Genomic DNA, 12,722 nt, shown 5'->3' with positions numbered 1-12,722 from the left:
TAAACTCATCTCTGTGTATGTGGACTTTATTTATGTACCTTGGGTTTGGTCAGCTGGTGCACTGGCTTGGGTGCCGATTTCCATGCCCCCAAATCCCTGCACGCTCTCAGGCGTGAGGGTAGACGTGGCGATGTCCTCTGCTGCCGTCAGATCCTGGGTCGAGGCAGATCCACCTCCCGTGAAGGCACGAGAACGTGTGTTACCTTCCAGCTTGGATGTCCCACGTCTCCGGACGTCATTATAGCGTTTTCGGCAACGTTTTCGGGTGCCCCGTTGCAGAAACAATCACGGCAATATCTTGACATGCTTGCTTGACTGCTTACTTTTGGAGGGTTTCTCGCATCCCCATATATATCTATCTCCCGGCTTTTTACAAAGCCATACAATAAATCAAATGTCACGCAGCTTCAATTAACCTGAATCATTTGGGTCAATGTGTAGGCTACATGTATGCTTATTTTTTAAATATCTTGGATATGGATATCACAATGATTTCCTCAAGTGGTAAATACTTTATTTTCCTTGTAATTATATATGGCCAAAAAATTTGTGTAAATCTCACGTCGGTCTCCTCGGCTGTGAACTTCTCCGGTCTTCCACCAGGTAATTCCGCCATCAAAATAACAAGCCGCTATGGACTATGCGCTTCTCGCTCTTAAAGGGAATGTGAAATGACGCTCGGATTGGTTTATTGCATATTACGCCCAAACCACACCTATGGCTGAGTAACCTCCTTTGGACCAACCCTTTTGACACTTGCGCTGGACGCAAGTGTGTTTTTTCCGCCGTTAAAATAGCAACTGCGCCATAGAGCCGCCCACACAGCTACTTGCGCTTGGCGCCGTCCTACTTGCGTTTCTGATCGGCAAGATAGGGCCCTCTATGTGTATGTACGTGTGAGTGTCTGTGTCTGTGCGCATGTGTGTGTGTGTGTGTGTGTGTGTGTGTGTGTGTGTGTGTGTGTGTGTGTGTGTGTGTGTGTGTGTGTGAGTGTGAGTATGTGTGCGTGTGTGTGTGTGTGTGGAGGGGGGGTGCAAATAATAAGTAACAGCTAGTGACAGTCCTCCCTGGCTGCTGGTTACAGGGAATGTGTGAGGACACCAGTGATAGTTTGTTATCTTTACTGTGTCAAGTGCCATCAATCGACCCCTTCTCGAATGTACACACACACACACTCCTTACTTAGTGTGTGTGCACGTGGTCCTCTGTGCGTGTGGCAATTTTACACTTGAGTGGCTCCCCGTAAAAAGGCAGACACAGAGAACATTGCTCCTGCCCACCTCTGAGAACACTGACACCCAGATCTGGGGGATGGGAGGTGGGGTGGGGGGGTGCGTGAGGTGAGGACAATGTGTGTTTAACGTGAAATGCCCTTGAGTTACACAACCTTGACCTCTGTGTCCATGTCACTCAGACACTTTCTCTCTCCTTCTCTCCATCTCTCTCTCTCTCTCACACACACACACACACACACACAGGCACAGACGCACACACACATGCACACACACACACACACACACACACACACACACATACACATACACACACACACACACACACACACACACACACAATGCTGTTAGGTTCTTTCTGCAGTGATCATGCATTATGTTTATACAAGTATCAAGATCAAAGACAGATGTTTTCTTGTTGATGAGAATAATGAGAACTGTCTTGCAATAGTCCTAATGCCTAATGCCAGGTGGGTAAATCTTGAATATATACTTGAGTGTACAACCGACTTGTTTCAAACTGAGGGGATGAACTGAAGACACAAGGCCAAATCCCTGCTTAAAGTCTATTTCCTGGGCTCCTGAGGTGGGTTAAGCACTGTAAAGTGACATGTCAAACAACATCGAAGATTCCCAGGAGGCTTCACACTGAGGCTTAGTAGGCAATGTTCCAGCTCAAAACTTGGTTAACGGTGTGAAATAGTGTGCCCGAGCGGTTGGTTTGGTCAGACTTAAGGGATGGATGACGGCACAACAGTATTCCAAAAAAGGGTTTTTTAATTTTCTATTTCTTTTCTACCTGCATGTTTAACAGACAAACCAAACAAACAAACAAACAAACACTGAATGTAACATGAAACAAACACCGGGACAATGCCCACTTAGCTATGCACTAGCACCTGGTTTCAAACAACCATCACTTTAGGTCTGCTCACGTCAGCAACCTAACACACCGGGACAATGCCCACTAAACTATGCACCTGGTTTCTTCAACCCTCAACTTCGGTCTGCTCTCGTCAGCAACCTTCCTCAACTGAACTATGCGGCCCGTATTTCAACCAGCTGGCCGTTACCACTGACACGCATTAAACAATTAACAGTTTCGCACGGTATTCTTATCTTCCACGCAAACTGACATGAAACATCACATACGAACATGCAGGTTCTATTAACAATTCTACAATGAAACACTTAATAAAAAAAGAGCACGTTTGATCACTATGAACCCCCCCTGCCCTGATGAGCACGTCTCTCGCAAAACACGAAATAATCACAGGTAATCCTTATCAGCCCTGCATCCCCGTTTGCTTCCCACGTTCCAATTAAACAGTTTGGGCCACCGATCAATGCACATAAACCCCAGCCCATTATATTCTTCACATAATCACATATATCACACAACAGTATCACATATTCCAATGTTCATATTAATGTCCATCCGAACGCATTATAGACACAGTGACTCAGATCTGCGGGGAAACCACCGCTTTAAGTGACAGTAGCCCTGCGCTCTGTCACATTACTCCCCCCTCAAGAGTGGACGTCCTCGTCCACTCAAGAAAGGTAGTCCTCTACAACGTTCAAATGTCAATCGGAAATGTTCTTTATCCTCATCCTTATTGTTCCGCTGGATTTTTGGGCCCTCTCCGGCCAATGCCGCTTGAGTTGCTGCTGTTGAGACTGGAGCTGCCGCTGCGCCTGGGACAACAGTCACTCCTGCTGTTCCTGAGACCACCGTCGGGACTGCTGCCGCTAAGCCTTGGCCTCCTGCTTCCCCTCTCTCCTGCCGAACTCATTCTTGGAGAACATTGAAGTGCTGCACCATACCTTTCGCCCTCTGTTTTTTCCGGGCTTGTTCCTGCTTGGTACGCTCCTCCTGGGCAGTCATTAGCCTCTGGAACATGTTGTGGAGTTCTTGCCGTGTCTTTTCCATAGCTGACTGGGAACAGTCATCATCTTCGTGGACTTGCTGCTTTTTCCTTGGCATTGTTGCTCCTCATCCGCCACCTTTCAGTCCGACCTGAGCACGCTTGTAGTTTCGCTGCCACCAAATGTGAAATAGTGTGCCCGAGCGGTTGGTTTGGTCAGACTTAAGGGATGGATGACGGCACAACAGTATTCCAAAAAAGGGTTTTTTAATTTTCTATTTCTTTTCTACCTGCATGTTTAACAGACAAACCAAACAAACAAACAAACAAACACTGAATGTAACATGAAACAAACACCGGGACAATGCCCACTTAGCTATGCACTAGCACCTGGTTTCAAACAACCATCACTTTAGGTCTGCTCACGTCAGCAACCTAACACACCGGGACAATGCCCACTAAACTATGCACCTGGTTTCTTCAACCCTCAACTTCGGTCTGCTCTCGTCAGCAACCTTCCTCAACTGAACTATGCGGCCCGTATTTCAACCAGCTGGCCGTTACCACTGACACGCATTAAACAATTAACAGTTTCGCACGGTATTCTTATCTTCCACGCAAACTGACATGAAACATCACATACGAACATGCAGGTTCTATTAACAATTCTACAATGAAACACTTAATAAAAAAAGAGCACGTTTGATCACTATGAACCCCCCCTGCCCTGATGAGCACGTCTCTCGCAAAACACGAAATAATCACAGGTAATCCTTATCAGCCCTGCATCCCCGTTTGCTTCCCACGTTCCAATTAAACAGTTTGGGCCACCGATCAATGCACATAAACCCCAGCCCATTATATTCTTCACATAATCACATATATCACACAACAGTATCACATATTCCAATGTTCATATTAATGTCCATCCGAACGCATTATAGACACAGTGACTCAGATCTGCGGGGAAACCACCGCTTTAAGTGACAGTAGCCCTGCGCTCTGTCACAAACGGGTTTAAGGTTTCTGAGCCGGTCAACCATTCTAATGGGCTCTAATGGGTCATTTTCCCCTTACTGCAGGTGTCCCACTCATCTCGTCTCACTCTGAGTTGAAGCATAAGCCAAACCACAGAGTCACGCTTATGAAGAAATAATTGTGGCCTCAGTGTTTGCTGGACAGAGCATGCAAGTAGTCTCCTAATCATTCCAACCCCAGGAATGACATTTCACTTTCTCATGGTCCGAGCGTGACCATTAATGTCAGAATAAAGTGCTCTGTTGGAAAGGAATTAAATTATTGCTTCACTGTGAGAACACCCTATTAAAAAAGGGTTGTCAGAACATTGGACTTGGAGCTGGCCAGAGGTTAACTGTGTTTTGTGTATTGGAGAGTGGCGAGAGGAAAGAAAGAGAGAGAAAAAGAGAGTGAGAGAGGGAGAGAGAGAGAGAGAGAGAGATAGAGAGAGAGCTAGCACAGGCTATGAGCCAGAGGGCTAAGAAATTAGGTTTTAAAGCCAAACTGAAACAGCCTGCTGATGACCTCAAGAATGTCTGAAATCTCAAAGTGAAGCCAGTCAAGAGAAAACACTGAAAAAAAACATATGCGAGAAACATGAATATGAAATCTGTTTGGCGAACCACAAACCTAAAATCCAAGACGTGCGCCAACCCCCCCAAAGTGATGTTTTCCCATCTTAACACGTAACATTTCCAGCACATTAGCATAGGCTAATGTTTATACATGCCCAACCATCAGTTCTAATCACCATCAAACTGAGAGCACTTGGCAGAGTTAAAAAGTAAAACATGTGTCTTCTGCTATAAAACTGCACTGGTGCATTTGCGAGCCCAGTACCACCGCCTGAATACCACTTCAACTTCTGAAGGCTTGACACTAAGCTGGTCTGTCTCCCAAAAGTGCAGAGTGTTCTCAGGTTGAAGAAGAAGCCTGGTCCAATGCCAGCTTTTCCGGAGGGGGACTGAAGAGGAGGCTTTCCTGAAGGGTGAGTGGAGAATGGAGAAGGAGAAAAATAATCTTCCCCCTTTGGTCACATGCCAGCACACATCACTTCAGATATAATTTAATCTTTTTAATGTCGGTGGGCCGTCCTTTCAACCAGCAGAGCGCTTAGACAGGACTTTTTACCATAATTGACTCATATACTATTATGGCTGATCAATAATTTTGTTAAGTAAAAACCAAACTGCCTCTAAAGTTGTGTTGAGGTAAGTGTAATAGCCTGTGTCTCACATTCTGCATTTGTAGGGAAGGGCAACATAAACAAACTCCTCTAGTCGAAGGCCTCAGAAATGGTAAGTCTGTAATATACAGTATATGATTAACATGTTAAATGTTGCAAGCATACAGAAGACTAAGGATATGTAATTATTATTCTTTGCTTATTCCATCTTTACTTGTCTCTGTGTCTTGGTAAGATCTGCACACTATTCTATAGCTTGCTTTTTGCAAGGCCAAAAGATGGTGTGGTTCTCTTTTTGGGCCCAGATATCTTGCTGTCTCTCTCCACAGCTACCAGCAACTAACCTATGGTCAGATGAATGACCACATACAGAAGCAGAGGGACACTGCAGCTGATTATTTCCCTCCTCTACAGAAGTTGAGTTGAGCTTCGGTTAAGCAGCATTAATAGAGATGGCCATTTATGTTTCTCCTCTCCTTTGCTTCTCGATCTCAGCAATGTTGTTTAAAAAAAGATGAACCTGCAGATTTGGGTGATGATGATTTGTTTTTTGTGAGTGTGCTGACAGGGAGAATTACTCCTAACAGTTCCTATGTGTTCGCATGGGGCATGATGTGTTAGAGTGTTGGCATACTGTTACCCTTCTCCCTCACAGAACAGAGTGCATTGTTTTGTTAGGGGGGAAGGGGGGTAGAGCATTTTCTCAGCCTCAAATAGTGTCCTGAATTAAATCCAAGCTAAAGCTATGTTTTGATTATAAAAATAAATAATTAAATACAGTTTGAAGCAGATGTTTTCAGAGTGATATCTGTATTTGCCCCCTTAGGCTAGATTTGAAAATTGTATTCATCAAAAGTAGTGTCCCAAAAGTACTTTCCCTGGTTCTGCAGTGTCTCGGCATTACTGCTTTTAATATCCATTAAACTATCCAGCCTGACTGCTTTGTGCCTAGGACTTTTACCCAATCTGTAAAACCCACTGAGAAACACACTCTTATGACTGCCAAGCGTGAAGGCAGGGCTATTTTATTATTCTCCCAAAGATATCAACAATTACCCTTACCTCTTTAATGTCTTAGGTCTATATTATTGATTAACACTCCTGATTTTCTACAAGGAATTCTTCATCAGTGATAAAATAGGTTATTAGATAGCACTTAATAACAACATCTCAAAAGTCAAAGTCAAAGTAGCTTTATTGTCAATAACTTAATATGTCAAGACATACAAAGGAATCGATAGGACGTTTCCCACTCTTCCACGGTGAAACATATAAAGGTGCACAGGCACAACAGATAAGACAAGACATTTCCTAAAACTAAGTAAACATAAATATTCATAAATAAGTAATACAATCTTAAACGTCAACAAATGCTAAAAGTGCAGAGTCCTGAGTGATTTTTTGGGGGAGGGCGGGGGGTTAGGAGGTTCAGCTTCCTGTCAGACTGGAGGATATGGCTGGGGGGAGTGAGGGGAGATAATTTAGCTGCCTGACTGCTTGGTGTATGAAGCCATTTCTGAGTCTGGTGGTGCGGCAACGGAGGCTCCTATACCTTCTTCCAGAGGGTAGGAGGCTGAACAGACTGTGTGCGGGGTGGCTGGTGTCACTCGCAATCGAGGTAGCTTTCCGGGTGGGTTACTGAGTATTGAACATCAACAATAGTACATCCTCAGACGCTAACAAATGGCCTGAACTGGCAAGGTACTAATTACAGTTATTTCTGTGTGAAGTTATTATTTTCTGTGCTGTTGGCACTTTAGGAAATACACACCAGCTGTTTCCCTTAGAAGTAGAATCCTGTTGTCCTCCATTCTATGTGTGATGCAAAGGAGGTGAGATAAGGGGCACTGTACATAATACTCCTCTGACAGCTCATTCAGTAAAACAGTCTGCGTGTCTCTATTTGAACCTTTTTTATCTCCATATTTCGTGTGTCTGTCTCTATTTCCATTACCGTCATTGTGATAGTTTATCTCTCCTCTGTGTAACCCCCATACCCTCGTATACTGATGATGATATAGCTATTTATTTGATTTGTTTATTTGACATCTATTTCTCAGATGCCTTGGTCAAAGAGAGATGACAGGAAATCATAGATATCGAGTCAGAATTAAACTGTATCAATGTATTCAATACATAAGCACATTTTGAGAGAATGTTGCAACATTAAACCCATTGATTCTCACACTTAATAGGTTAATCTAGCAGGAAATGACAGACAGGCAGTACAGTACAAGTTCAATAACATTTAGAATTCCAGCTCTTCATAGCTCTCTATTTACAGATGCCACAGAGTGGAGAAGTCTAAAAGGGCAGTTTGTCTCCAAACACTTTCCTCTCCTTCTGTTCAATAAAACAAGAAAATGATGGCACTACGTGATGCCATCTCTCTTTCTCTCATCATATTTGCGTCACTCTGCACGCACCCTTTTAGCTGGGGTCCTAAATGTATGACCTGTACTAAGTGACCATTTTGCTGCGCGACACAATGTGCTGATGATTAAATGATTTGGAATTACCGGTTGAAATTATCTATGACTCAGACAGAACTTGTGTTATTTATATATTGCTGTATTTGTCTAAGCTCAAAACACATAGAGGCTCATAGCATTGTAAATGCAAGGCTAGAAAAGATTCAACACTGAGCCACCATAACTGTGTGTGTGCATGTGTGCATTTGTGTGTGTTTGTGTGTGTGTGTGTGTGTGTGTGTGTGTGTGTGTGTGCGTGTGTGTGTTTGTGTGTCATGCCCATTAATCAGCAGCTGCAGTCTATTTGAATGCATGCAGCATTATATGTATATACACACACACAGCCACGGTGTGGACCAAGGTTAAGTTGCAGTTCCAATTTAACCGAAGAAATGCTTAACTCCTTCTACGTACAGTATATGTATCATCTTACTTATGCATTTAAAGTATATACTTTATAAGCTCCTACACAGGGAGGAATTTGAATGTGCCCCTGTATGCTACAAGGACATCTCCTCAAATGAGAACCAGGGTGAGAAGATATCATTTTGAGATAGGGAGAGAGAGAGAGAGAGAGAGAGAGAGAGAGAGAGAGAGAGAGAGAGAGAGAGATAGAGCCACACCTGAAGCCACTGAAGGTCTCCTTTGAGAGCCACTCCATCCTGATCGCTCCGAAGGCTGTAAACCCTGCAAAAACCTCCCCTTTTTTTGCATACTCTCCTTAAAACAATTTGAAAGGAGCCCCACACTTAACTGAAAAACCAAACGGAGCACTTCAGAGAGCCAACTGGATTGACACTGCATTTTAAATACATCTTTGTTATCACAAGGTCAGAGCTGAAAGTAGCTGATGACTCATTGAATGATGAATAACTGCTGTCGCCAATGCCGAGACTTAATGCTAATGATAAGGCTAACAAATTCCCAGATAAACACCACTTGTGTTGTGGAGCCAGCGGGGAATAGCACTCAGCCGTGCGATGTGACCAGGACCCATAAGTTTGCCTGTTGACAGAGAGGGTCAAAGGACCAGGAGAGAGGGATGGACATGACATATTTTTCTGGCGTTTTGGCACAAGTCTAATTACACATTCACCTTCCCTCATCAGTAGGCTAGCCTGTGCTAAGTGCAGCGTGTGAGCATGCTAATTACAGTAAATGACTGCCTCGCTGTGTCCTTCAGGGGGGGTGGGGGTGAAACTGTGTTGGATGCTGGGAAGATCTCGCTCCAAAGAAAGCTTTCACCATAAGTGTGCTTGTAGGCCTAAATTCTCTTCATACTGGAAGTCACAATTCCATACATTCCGTAGGCTTATTATATTGTAATAATACCTCTTGTCATTTGCAATTTCACACCTTGTCTAAAGTATGGAAAACAAAAAAGTTGTGATGCAGATAGTTGAAGTAACAGGATGGACAGTCCTTTGTAGTCAGCCTTATTTGAATATATGCAAACACTGAGAGCTTTCCTCACAGCTGTATGATACTTGATACGTTTCACTTCACAATCCAGCAGAGAATAAGACAGGGGGAGAGGAGAAGGCAGATGCAAAGGAGAAGAGGACTGAGATGAGCAGTGAAGGAAACTCTTATAGAGGAACTGTTATCAAAGAACTGACGTGAGGCAAGTGGATGAGAAAGACAAGAGGCACTGTGAAGAACAGAGAACAGGAAGAGAGAGAGAGAGAGAGAGAGAGAGAGAAGATACTTCCTCCACACCCTATCACCCTTTGTTGTCTGTGTGCTGGGCTTCTTCTTCACACCATAGTCCCATGCTGATGTCACTAGCAGAACTCAGAGAATGAGGAAATTCCAAAATTCACGAGAGCGACTAGCAGAGATGGCCGCTGTGAAAATCCAATCATGTGACAGTGCTTCTCTTGACCCAGCTGTCTAATGATATCTGAATCTCTGCAATGGCATGTCATTAAGGCGTGGCAATGGTACAGTGTACAAGAATGCTACAGAGCAGGTTTTTACTGACAGGCATCGTTTTACACTATTCTGTGTATACACCACTCTCTCATTCAACATTACCTTGCATTAAGGTTACTGCATGCTATGTAACAAAAGCAGAACATCACATTGTAGTACCAAGGTGATTTATCGTAGTGGAGGAGAGTTTACAACAAATGTAAATTAGCCATTGAACTTCCATGGCTGACACCTCTTCAATAAATAATTCATCTGTATGATATAAAACAAAACAACTGTGATAAACAAATCGTGTAATTCTACCTTAAATCATTGGTGTCATTGGCTTTTCTTAACACCCTGTTGAGAAGTGCAGAGGAAATCAATGGAGCATGGGGAGGTCTGGAGTGCAACATTATGCGCTCCCTATTGATATTTCCATAAAAAACGTTGACAGTGGTATCAGCATCACGGCTTTAAAGCATAGCTCTGAGTCTATGCTGAGCAGATGGTTCGATTTTTCCTGGATTTTTTGGGGGTGAATGTTTTTACGTTTTCCACCGTAATGACAGAGTTGCTGAAACAGAATCTGGCGACTAGGAGGAGAAAAGCAAACACAAGTATGCAGATAATCAATAGCTGGAGGGAGGGGAAGAGAAAGAAAGGAAGGGAGAGAAAACACTGTGTAGTCAGTTTAAAGGGGCCAGTACACATTGGCAGTGGCCCACCTCATTGATATGTTGTTACTCTGTAGTAATTTACAGTTTGAGATTTGATAAACCTAGGCAGGCACTTTGGCCCTCAATAGACTACAGTGTACAGGTAATGGACTGTTCACTCTAGGAATAAATGGGTATCTCTGTGTGCGTGCGTGTGTGTGTGTTTGTGTGTGTGTGTGTCTGTGTGTCTGTGTTTTCAGGTGCTGGCCGTATCCACAGTTCTCCCAAGTTTGTGTTTTTATGCTTTGCGCTTTTACATCTGGTAAAATATGAGAAATATACATGCACTTGAAATAGAAAAGTCCTTCTCAATGCGCCATTGTCATCAGCTGTTATCGTCATCATCTGTCTTTCTTTCTACACCTGGGAATCCTTATGTTATGTTTTCCACATTATGAGACTATAATGAGGCATTATGTCTCTCAACATTTACATTTTACATTACATTGACACATGTGGTGCTGATAGACTAGAACCTTGATAGACGTTAGCTGTGCTAATCCACCAATCCCCTCAGAAGTGCATTCTTCAATGTAACTACACTTACTGGTGGAGGCAGGGGGGAGTGACAGCTTGTGTGCGTGATCTCCTCCTCTACAAACCATTTAAGCACTGGAACACAGCTCAGTATCATATCCCCCTTACCTGTGAATTGTCACTCCTGTGGCTGTCGGAATGATTCATCCAAAGGCAGAGAGAGAGAGAGAGAAAGAGAGAGAAAGAGAGATATGGCAGAGAGGCTTCGGAGGCCTCAGTTCATTTCACAATCTCATGAGCGGATATCACCGGTGGCCTCCAGGGTCGCCCGGCAGATGGGGGGAGCAGCACCGCTCCTAATGTAAAGTGATTTGCTGACAGTTGAGCAGACAGGAAAGGTGTAGAAGGCTGTGGAACGATGATGGAAAAGTCAAGCCCTGCTAGACGCACCTTTGGCGTTTGCACTCACAGTAATCCTCGCGCCATCTTGAGGGGTGTTCAGAGATGGATCCACAGCATGATCCCATGCCCCCTTTGACCCTTCATTTGATTTGAGGGTGCAGATCTGAGAAGCTCTAGGCTACAGTCAGCCCTGTATCCCTACACTTCATGCATGCTTGGACTAGGCCCTCACGTTAGGTATTTGTGACACAAGTACAAAATTCACGGGAGTAGAGGACAAGTCAATGAGGGGAAAAAATGATAAGGGTGGCCCATGGTAAACACCCACCCCCACACTAGAGTGCCTGCTTCCATCTGCATCATCCTCAAAGTCCGGGAGCACTTTGTGTTGGCAGACTTACAGCAGCTAAGATTACAGTCACTGTATTGGCTATACAGTATTGGGTAGCACTGTGCAGACATGAAAATATATTTCAAACACATAAAGATGCTCAGTTTAGACAATAATTGCATATATTATAAACAGTATAAGTACATGGTATACAATATATCCATTTGAACAGCTGTTACATCCAGTGACGTGCACAAGAATTTTCAAGGGCAGTTGTTCTGCCCTGGAAAAAATGGGAAACACGTACATTTTTGGCACAGCAGCTGCCACGGCCCCGTCAACTGGACGCAGATTTTGCCTATATCATTTTAAACTCTCACTTACCTCCGCTGCCACACCCCCGTCCCCTGAACGTTTAGTCCGCGATTATTTTATCTTGGCATACATGAAGTTATGCAGCGGTAATACAATTTAAAATATATATATATATTTTCTTCGGAGGGGCAACTTCAGTCGAGTAGGGGCAAACGGGCAGTTGCCCGAGCAACCTTAGCCCCCTCCTGTGCACGACACGTCCCTGGTTTCATCTCATAACAAGATATATCGACTGAAAGGCAGTCACCAGTGCTGGAAAACAACTCTTTTGAATGTATTTTATTTATATCTGCCAAATTGTACTTCTTGCAAAGTAGTCACTGTGAAATTCTGACTGTGATTTATATTTCTGGTTTAGTCTCAAATAGGATTTCATTGACACACACATGCAAATACTGTACACCTACACATACAGACACACAAACACACACACACACACACACACACACACACACACACACACACACTTTGTATTCTGTATGGCTTCCATGAGCTACATTACCTGGAGCTATCAGCTTCCACTAATCAGAAAATTGGCTCTTGGGGATGAGTCTAAATTACCGCAGAACAGCTGCAGGGTAAGGGGCAATATGGGGGGAGAGAGGAGCAAATGTCAACCTTTAACCACTGCAATTACAGGCCACGATATTAGCCTGACGGAGCAATCAATTTATTGGATTACTGAACAAACACATTTGATCCTGGAGTCTGTGTAAGATGAAGTTGAAGT

Source organism: Sprattus sprattus (assembly GCF_963457725.1).
Source record: "Sprattus sprattus genome assembly, chromosome: 2".
Taxonomy (NCBI): Eukaryota; Metazoa; Chordata; class Actinopteri; order Clupeiformes; family Clupeidae; genus Sprattus; species Sprattus sprattus.
The sequence above is the reverse complement of the archived record's forward strand: the minus strand, read 5'-3'. Positions refer to the sequence as shown.